General features: G+C 63.6%; 1 protein-coding gene across 1 annotated transcript in view; it reads right to left on the bottom strand.

Annotated features, from left to right (window-relative positions):
• rrp8 (ribosomal RNA processing 8) overlaps positions 1-6727 on the bottom strand; it is a 28091-nt gene extending 21364 nt beyond the window's left edge. Inside the window, exon 1 of the mRNA XM_072477561.1 lies at positions 6575-6727. The gene's annotated coding sequence lies outside the window, so the exon portion shown is untranslated. The remainder of the gene's footprint in view (positions 1-6574) is intronic.
• Between the last annotated feature and the right edge of the window lie 1559 nt (positions 6728-8286).

The raw sequence follows: 8286 nt of genomic DNA on the forward strand, positions 1-8286 counted from the left end.
TGGAGGTGGAGGAGGTGGAGGTGGTGGAGATGGAGGTGGAGGAGATGGCGGTGGAGGAGATGGAGGTGGTGGAGGTGGAGGTGGTGGAGATGGAGGTGGAGGAGATGGAGGTGGTGGAGATGGAGGTGGTGGAGATGGAGGTGGTGGAGATGGAGGTGGTGGAGATGGAGGTGGTGGAGATGGAGGTGGAGGAGATGGAGGTGGAGGAGATGGAGGTGGAGGAGATGGAGGTGGAGGAGATGGAGGTGGTGGAGATGGAGGTGGTGGAGATGGAGGTGGAGGAGATGGAGGTGGAGGAGATGGAGGTGGTGGAGATGGAGGTGGTGGAGATGGAGGTGGAGGAGATGGAGGTGGAGGAGATGGAGGTGGAGGAGATGGAGGTGGAGGAGATGGAGGTGGAGGAGGTGGAGGTGGAGGAGGTGGAGATGGAGGTGGTGGAGATGGAGGTGGTGGAGATGGAGGTGGAGGAGGTGGAGATGGAGGTGGTGGAGATGGAGGTGGTGGAGATGGAGGTGGTGGAGATGGAGGTGGTGGAGATGGAGGTGGTGGAGATGGAGGTGGTGGAGGTGGAGGAGGTGGAGATGGAGGTGGTGGAGATGGAGGTGGAAGAGATGGAGGTGGAAGAGATGGAGGTGGAGGAGATGGAGGTGGAGGAGATGGAGGTGGAGGAGATGGAGGTGGAGGAGATGGAGGTGGTGGAGATGGAGGAGATGGAGGTGGAGGTGATGGAGGTGGAGGAGGTGGAGGTGGTGGAGGTGGAGGAGATGGAGGTGGAGGTGGAGGTGGAGGAGATGGAGGTGGAGGAGATGGAGGTGGAGGAGGTGGAGGTGGAGGAGATGGAGGTGGAGGAGATGGAGGTGGAGGAGGTAGAGGTGGAGGAGGTGGAGGAGGTGGAGGAGATGGAGGTGGAGGTGGTGGAGATGGAGGTGGTGGAGGTGGAGGAGATGGAGGTGGAGGAGATGGAGGTGGAGGAGATGGAGGTGGAGGAGATGGAGGTGGAGGAGATGGAGGTGGAGGAGATGGAGGTGGTGGAGATGGAGGAGATGGAGGTGGAGGTGGAGGAGATGGAGGTGGTGGAGATGGAGGTGGAGGAGATGGAGGTGGAGGAGATGGAGGTGGTGGAGATGGAGGTGGAGGAGATGGAGGTGGAGGAGATGGAGGTGGAGGAGGTGGAGGTGGAGGAGATGGAGGTGGAGGAGATGGAGGTGGAGGAGATGGAGGTGGAGGAGATGGCGGTGAAGGAGATGGAGGTGGAAGAGATGGAGGTGGAGGAGATGGAGGTGGAGGAGATGGAGGTGGAGGAGATGGAGTTGGAGGAGATGGAGGTGGAGGAGATGGAGGTGGAGGAGATGGAGGTGGAGGAGATGGAGGTGGAGGAGATGGAGGTGGTGGAGATGGAGGAGATGGAGGTGGAGGTGGTGGAGATGGAGGTGGTGGAGATGGAGGTGGAGGAGATGGAGGTGGAGGAGATGGAGGTGGAGGAGATGGAGGTGGAGGTCATGGAGATGGACGCAGAGAAGGCTTTTGATCGGATGGAGTGGGTATCTGTTAGGGCAGTTCAGGCAGGGGTGTAGAGGGTGCTGGTTGCACAGTAGCACAGTGGTTAGCACTGTAGCTTCCCAGCTCCAGGGCCGAGGTTCAATTCCCAGCTTGGGTTACTGTTTGTGCGGAGTCTGCATGTTCTCCCCGTGTCTGCGTGGGTTTCCTCCGGGTGCTCCGGTTTCTTCCCACAAGTCCCGAAAGATGTGCTGTTACGTGAATTGGACGTTCTGAATTCTCCCTCTGTGTACCCGAACAGGCGCCGGAACGTGGCGACGAGGGGATAATTATTATTGCGAGTGGGTGGATGAACCTAGTGAGTTTGGGATACGTCCAAGTTACATCGTGGGATGAGGTAGGGATGCCCACTCTCCCCGTTGCTCTTCGCCTTGGTGATCGTGCCGATGGCAGTGGCACTTCGGGCATCGAGGGTCTGAAGAGGGATTGAGTGTGGGTTCGGGTGGAGCGGTGGTGCGCCAAACACAGGGTCTGATTGCAACCCACACCTCCACCCTATCCCCGTAACCCAGCAAACCACCTAACCTTTTTGGACACTAAGGGCAATTTATCATGGCCAGTCCACCTAACCTGCACAAATTTGGATTGTGGGAGGAAACCGGAGCATCCGGGGGAAACCCACGCAGACACGGGGAGAACGTGCAGACTCCGCACAGAGAGTGACCCAAGCCGGAATCGAACCTGGCACCCTGGCGCTGTGAAGCCACAGTGCTAACCGCTGTATAACCATACCGTGCTGTGTTCCAGATTTATTCATTGAATTTCTCTTCCCCAGTTGCTGTGGTTGGTTTTGATCCTGTTTGCAGAATCCCAGTCCATGGCTGAAGTGCTCCTAATCCCATTACACAGTCACTCTGTGACTGTACCCGTCTTCTCATTCAATTCCCTTGTCGCACTGTCAGGCTGTGCATTCCAAACCCAGCAGAAATAAAGCTTTTTCTCCTCAAGCATCTATTCCTTTGCCAGACACTTTAAATCGGGAGTCGTCTGGTTAACATTTCAGCCTTTGACAAGTTTGGCTGTAGTCTCCTCGGTTATAACCAGCAAAACACAGATCCCCATCACACCAGTAACTGCAATCCCGGGATGGTTCCAGTAATCCGGCTTGACACCTTGCGGGACCGGGTGGCGGGGCGGGGCGGCGGGGCGGGGCCGGGTGGCGGGACCGGGTGGCAGGGGTGGCGGGACCGGGTGGCAGGGGTGGCGGGACCGGGTGGCAGGGTGGCGGGACCGGGTGGCAGGGTGGCGGGACCGGGTGGCAGGGTGGCGGGACCGGGTGGCGGGACCGGGTGGCAGGGTGGCGGGACCGGGTGGCAGGGTGGCGGGACCGGGTGGCAGGGTGGCGGGACCGGGTGGCAGGGTGGCGGGACCGGGTGGCAGGGTGGCGGGACCGGGTGGCAGGGTGGCGGGACCGGGTGGCAGGGTGGCGGGGACCGGGTGGCAGGGTGGCGGGGACCGGGTGGCAGGGTGGCGGGACCGGGTGGCAGGACCGGGTGGCAGGGTGGCGGGACCGGGTGGCAGGGTGGCGGGACCGGGTGGCAGGGTGGCGGGACCGGGTGGCAGGGTGGCGGGACCGGGTGGCAGGGTGGCGGGATCGGGTGGCAGGGTGGCGGGACCGGGTGGCAGGGTGGCGGGACCGGGTGGCAGGGTGGCGGGACCGGGTGGCAGGGTGGCGGGACCGGGTGGCAGGGTGGCGGGACCGGGTGGCGGGACCGGGTGGCGGGGTGGCGGGACCGGGTGGCGGGGTGGCGGGACCGGGTGGCGGGACCGGGTGGCGGGGTGGCGGGACCGGGTGGCGGGGTGGCGGGACCGGGTGGCGGGGTGGCGGGACCGGGTGGCGGGACCGGGTGGCGGGGTGGCGGGACCGGGTGGCGGGGTGGCGGGACCGGGTGGCGGGGTGGCGGGACCGGGTGGCGGGGTGGCGGGACCGGGTGGCGGGGGTGGCGGGACCGGGTGGCGGGGTGGCGGGACCGGGTGGCGGGGTGGCGGGACCGGGTGGCGGGGTGGCGGGACCGGGTGGCGGGGTGGCGGGACCGGGTGGCGGGACCGGGTGGCGGGGTGGCGGGACCGGGTGGCAGGGTGGCGGGACCGGGTGGCAGGGTGGCGGGACCGGGTGGCAGGGTGGCGGGACCGGGTGGCGGGACCGGGTGGCAGGGTGGCGGGACCGGGTGGCAGGGTGGCGGGACCGGGTGGCAGGGTGGCGGGACCGGGTGGCAGGGTGGCGGGACCGGGTGGCAGGGTGGCGGGACCGGGTGGCAGGGTGGCGGGACCGGGTGGCAGGGTGGCGGGACCGGGTGGCAGGGTGGCGGGACCGGGTGGCAGGGTGGCGGGACCGGGTGGCAGGGTGGCGGGACCGGGTGGCAGGGTGGCGGGACCGGGTGGCAGGGTGGCGGGACCGGGTGGCAGGGTGGCGGGACCGGGTGGCAGGGTGGCGGGACCGGGTGGCAGGGTGGCGGGACCGGGTGGCAGGGTGGCGGGACCGGGTGGCAGGGTGGCGGGACCGGGTGGCAGGGTGGCGGGACCGGGTGGCAGGGTGGCGGGACCGGGTGGCAGGGTGGCGGGACCGGGTGGCGGGACCGGGTGGCAGGGTGGCGGGACCGGGTGGCAGGGTGGCGGGACCGGGTGGCAGGGTGGCGGGACCGGGTGGCAGGGTGGCGGGACCGGGTGGCAGGGTGGCGGGACCGGGTGGCAGGGTGGCGGGACCGGGTGGCAGGGTGGCGGGACCGGGTGGCAGGGTGGCGGGACCGGGTGGCAGGGTGGCGGGACCGGGTGGCGGGACCGGGTGGCAGGATCGCGGGACCGGGTGGCGGGGTCGGGTGGCAGGGTCGCGGGACCGGGTGGCGGGACCGGGTCGCAGGGTCGCGGGACCGGGCGGCAGGGCCGCGGGACCAGGTCGCAGGACAGGGTCACGGGACCAGGTCGCAGGGTCACGGGACCAGGTCGCAGGGTCACGGGACCAGGTCGCAGGGTCACGGGACCAGGTCGCAGGGTCACGGGACCAGGTCGCAGGGTCACGGGACCAGGTCGCAGGGTCACGGGACCAGGTCGCAGGGTCACGGGACCAGGTCGCAGGGTCACGGGACCAGGTCGCAGGGTCACGGGACCAGGTCGCAGGGTCACGGGACCAGGTCGCAGGGTCACGGGACCAGGTCGCAGGGTCACGGGACCAGGTCGCAGGGTCACGGGACCAGGTCGCAGGGTCACGGGACCAGGTCGCAGGGTCACGGGACCAGGTCGCAGGGTCACGGGACCAGGTCGCAGGGTCACGGGACCAGGTCGCAGGGTCACGGGACCAGGTCGCAGGGTCACGGGACCAGGTCGCAGGGTCACGGGACCAGGTCGCAGGGTCACGGGACCAGGTCGCAGGGTCACGGGACCAGGTCGCAGGGTCACGGGACCAGGTCGCAGGGTCACGGGACCAGGTCGCAGGGTCACGGGACCAGGTCGCAGGGTCACGGGACCAGGTCGCAGGGTCACGGGACCAGGTCGCAGGGTCACGGGACCAGGTCGCAGGGTCACGGGACCAGGTCGCAGGGTCACGGGACCAGGTCGCAGGGTCACGGGACCAGGTCGCAGGGTCACGGGACCAGGTCGCAGGGTCACGGGACCAGGTCGCAGGGTCACGGGACCAGGTCGCAGGGTCACGGGACCAGGTCGCAGGGTCACGGGACCAGGTCGCAGGGTCACGGGACCAGGTCGCAGGGTCACGGGACCAGGTCGCAGGGTCACGGGACCAGGTCGCAGGGTCACGGGACCAGGTCGCAGGGTCACGGGACCAGGTCGCAGGGTCACGGGACCAGGTCGCAGGGTCACGGGACCAGGTCGCAGGGTCACGGGACCAGGTCGCAGAGTCGCGGGACCAGGTCGCAGGGTCGCGGAGCCAGGTCGCAGGGTCGGGGGGCCAGGTCGCTAGACCTCAATAGCGGAGGGAAGCACCAGGACTGGAGAGAAAATTAGAGGGACAGGGAAATCATGAAAATACCGGGATCAGAGGGAGAGGGAATCAGGAGTGAACCGGGATCAGAGGGAGATTATTATTTTTATAATCTTTATTGTCACAAGTAGGCTTACATTAACACTGCAATGAAGTTATTGTGGAAAGCCCCTAGTCGCCACACTCCAGCGCCTATTCGGGTACTCTGAGGGAGAATTCAGAATGTCCAATTCACCTAAGAGCACGTCTTCCGGGACTGTGGGAGTAAACAGGAGCACCCGGAGGAAACCCACGCAGACACGGGGAGGATGTGCAGACTCCGCACAGACAGTGACCCAGCGGGGAATCGAACCTGGGACCCTGGTGCTGTGAAACAACAGTGCTAACCACTGTGCTGCCATGCGAACCGGGATCAGTGGGAGAGGGAATCAGGAACGAACCGGGATCAGAGGGAGAGAGAATCAGGACTGAACCGGGATCAGAGGGAGAGGGAATCAGGACTGAACCGGGATCAGAGGGAGAGGGAGTCAGGACTGAACCGGGATCAGAGGGAGAGGGTATCGGGACTGAACCGGGATCAGAGGGAGGGGGAATCAGGACTGAACCGGGATCAGAGGGAGAGGGAATCAGGAAGGAACCGGTATCAGAGGGAGAGGGAATCAGGACTGAACTGGGATCAGAGGGAGAGGGAATCAGGACTGAACCGGGATCAGAGGGAGGGGAATCGGGGAACGAACCGGGACCAGAGGGAGAGGGAATCAGGACTGAACCGGGATCAGAGGGAGAGGGAATCAGGACTGAACCGGGATCAGAGGGAGAGGGAATTCGGACTGAACCGGGATCAGAGGGAGAGGGTATCGGGAAGGAACCGGTATCAGAGGGAGGGGAATCGGGGAACGAACCGGGACCAGAGGGAGAGGGAATCAGGACTGAACCGGGATCAGAGGGAGAGGGAATCAGGACTGAACCGGGATCAGAGAGGGAATCAGGAACAAAAGGTCAGGGATGTCCAGTTATTGACCAGGGAAGGAGTGGGGGGGTCTCTGGCACTGATGAGCAGAGTATGCCTCCCACAATACTCACACTTGCGATGTCACATACAGTCACGTATTGATTGAGTGCCACCAAGTCAAAGGAATAAACCTTGTTGCTCACGCTCCGAGCAAGTTTACAATCACCGCAGCCAAAATCCGCAACAACAGCAGAGGACGGCCTGTGGGAGAAGCAGATTCATTAACTGAACCTGTACAAAAAATTTATTTATCAACAATTTACACTGGGGATCAACCAGACAGTTGTGTGTGTCGTCTCTGATCTATGAGAGAATTCCATCAAACCATGATACACATTCACAATACACATTAATGATCTGGAAGAAGGAACTGAAGGCACTGTTGCTAAGTTTGCAGATGATACAAAGATCTGTGGAGGGACAGGTAGTATTGAGGAAGCAGGGGGGCTGCAGAAGGACTTGGACAGGCTAGAGGAGCGGGCAATGAAGTGGCAGAGGGAATACAATGTGGAAAAGTGTGAGGTTATGCACTTTGGAAGGAGAAATGGAGGCATAGACTATTTCCTAATTGGGGAAATGCTTAGGAAATGAGAAGTTGAAAGGGACTTGGGAGTCCTTGTTCAAGATTCTCAAGGTTAACGTGCAGGTTCAGTCGGCAGTTAGGAAGTCGAGAGGGGACTTCCGATGGCGCCCTCAAGGAAGCAGGTCGCAGGTCGGATCGCTCCCGCTCGTGATGGGCAAACGGACCTGTTTTGCAGGATGTTTTTGGGACCTGTCGACCTGAATCGGTGGAGGGGATGATAGGGAAGAGGTTTTCCCCCCGGGGTACGGACAGTTGGACCAGAAGTGGTCGAGTGGAACGGCGAAGTTCGAAGCGGGAGCAGCGGGGACCCCAGACCGGGCGGTGAAGCGTGGCGGGCGGCAGGGACCAGGGAGCAGAGGCTCACTGCCCAAGACAGCAGCGGGGACCCCAGACCGGGCGGTGAAGCATGGCGGGCGGCAGGGACCAGGGAGCAGAGGCTCACTGGCCAAGGGAGCAGCAGATGGAGTTTTTCCGGAGCTGCTTCGCCGAATTGAAGAGGGACACGTTGGACCCGATGAGGGCGGTGATGGACCGAATGGTCGAGGCGCAGGCGGTCCAAGAGAAGGCGCTCAGGGAGGTCGAGGTGAAGCTCTCCACCCAGGCGGACACGGTAACGGAGCTGGAGCACGAGGTGGAGGAGCTGAACTCCCGCCAGAGGAGGATGCAGGAGCAGCTTGAAGAGCTGGGGAACAGAGCCAGGAGGCAGAACCCGAGGATCGTTGGCCTCCCCGAGGGATAGGATGTGGGTGCATACGTGATGGGTATGCTCGGGGCGCTGATGTGACCGGAGGCCTTCCCTCGACCCCTGGAGTTGGATGGGGCGCATAGAGCCCCCGCAAGGAAGCCCAGGACGGGCGACCGACCGAGGGCCTTGGTGGTTCGCTTTCACCGGCTTGCTGACAGGGATCGTGTGCTGCGATGGGTCAAGGCAGAGAGGAGCAGCAGATGGGAGAACTGCGAGGTGCACATCTACCAGGACCTGGGAACGGAGCTGGCCAAGAGGCGTGCAGGATTCATCAAGGTAAAGGCAGCCCTCTACAAACAGGAGGTGAGGTTTGGAATGCTGTAACCTGCGAAGCTTTGGGTTACGTTTGAGGAACTCCATTACTACTTCGAGACACCAGAACAGGTTTGGGCTTTCATTAAAGATAAGCTGGACTTGAACTAACGGGCACTTAGTTTTCTCAGTGCTGTACAGTG

Source organism: Scyliorhinus torazame, chromosome 15, assembly GCF_047496885.1.
Source record: "Scyliorhinus torazame isolate Kashiwa2021f chromosome 15, sScyTor2.1, whole genome shotgun sequence".
Taxonomy (NCBI): Eukaryota; Metazoa; Chordata; class Chondrichthyes; order Carcharhiniformes; family Scyliorhinidae; genus Scyliorhinus; species Scyliorhinus torazame.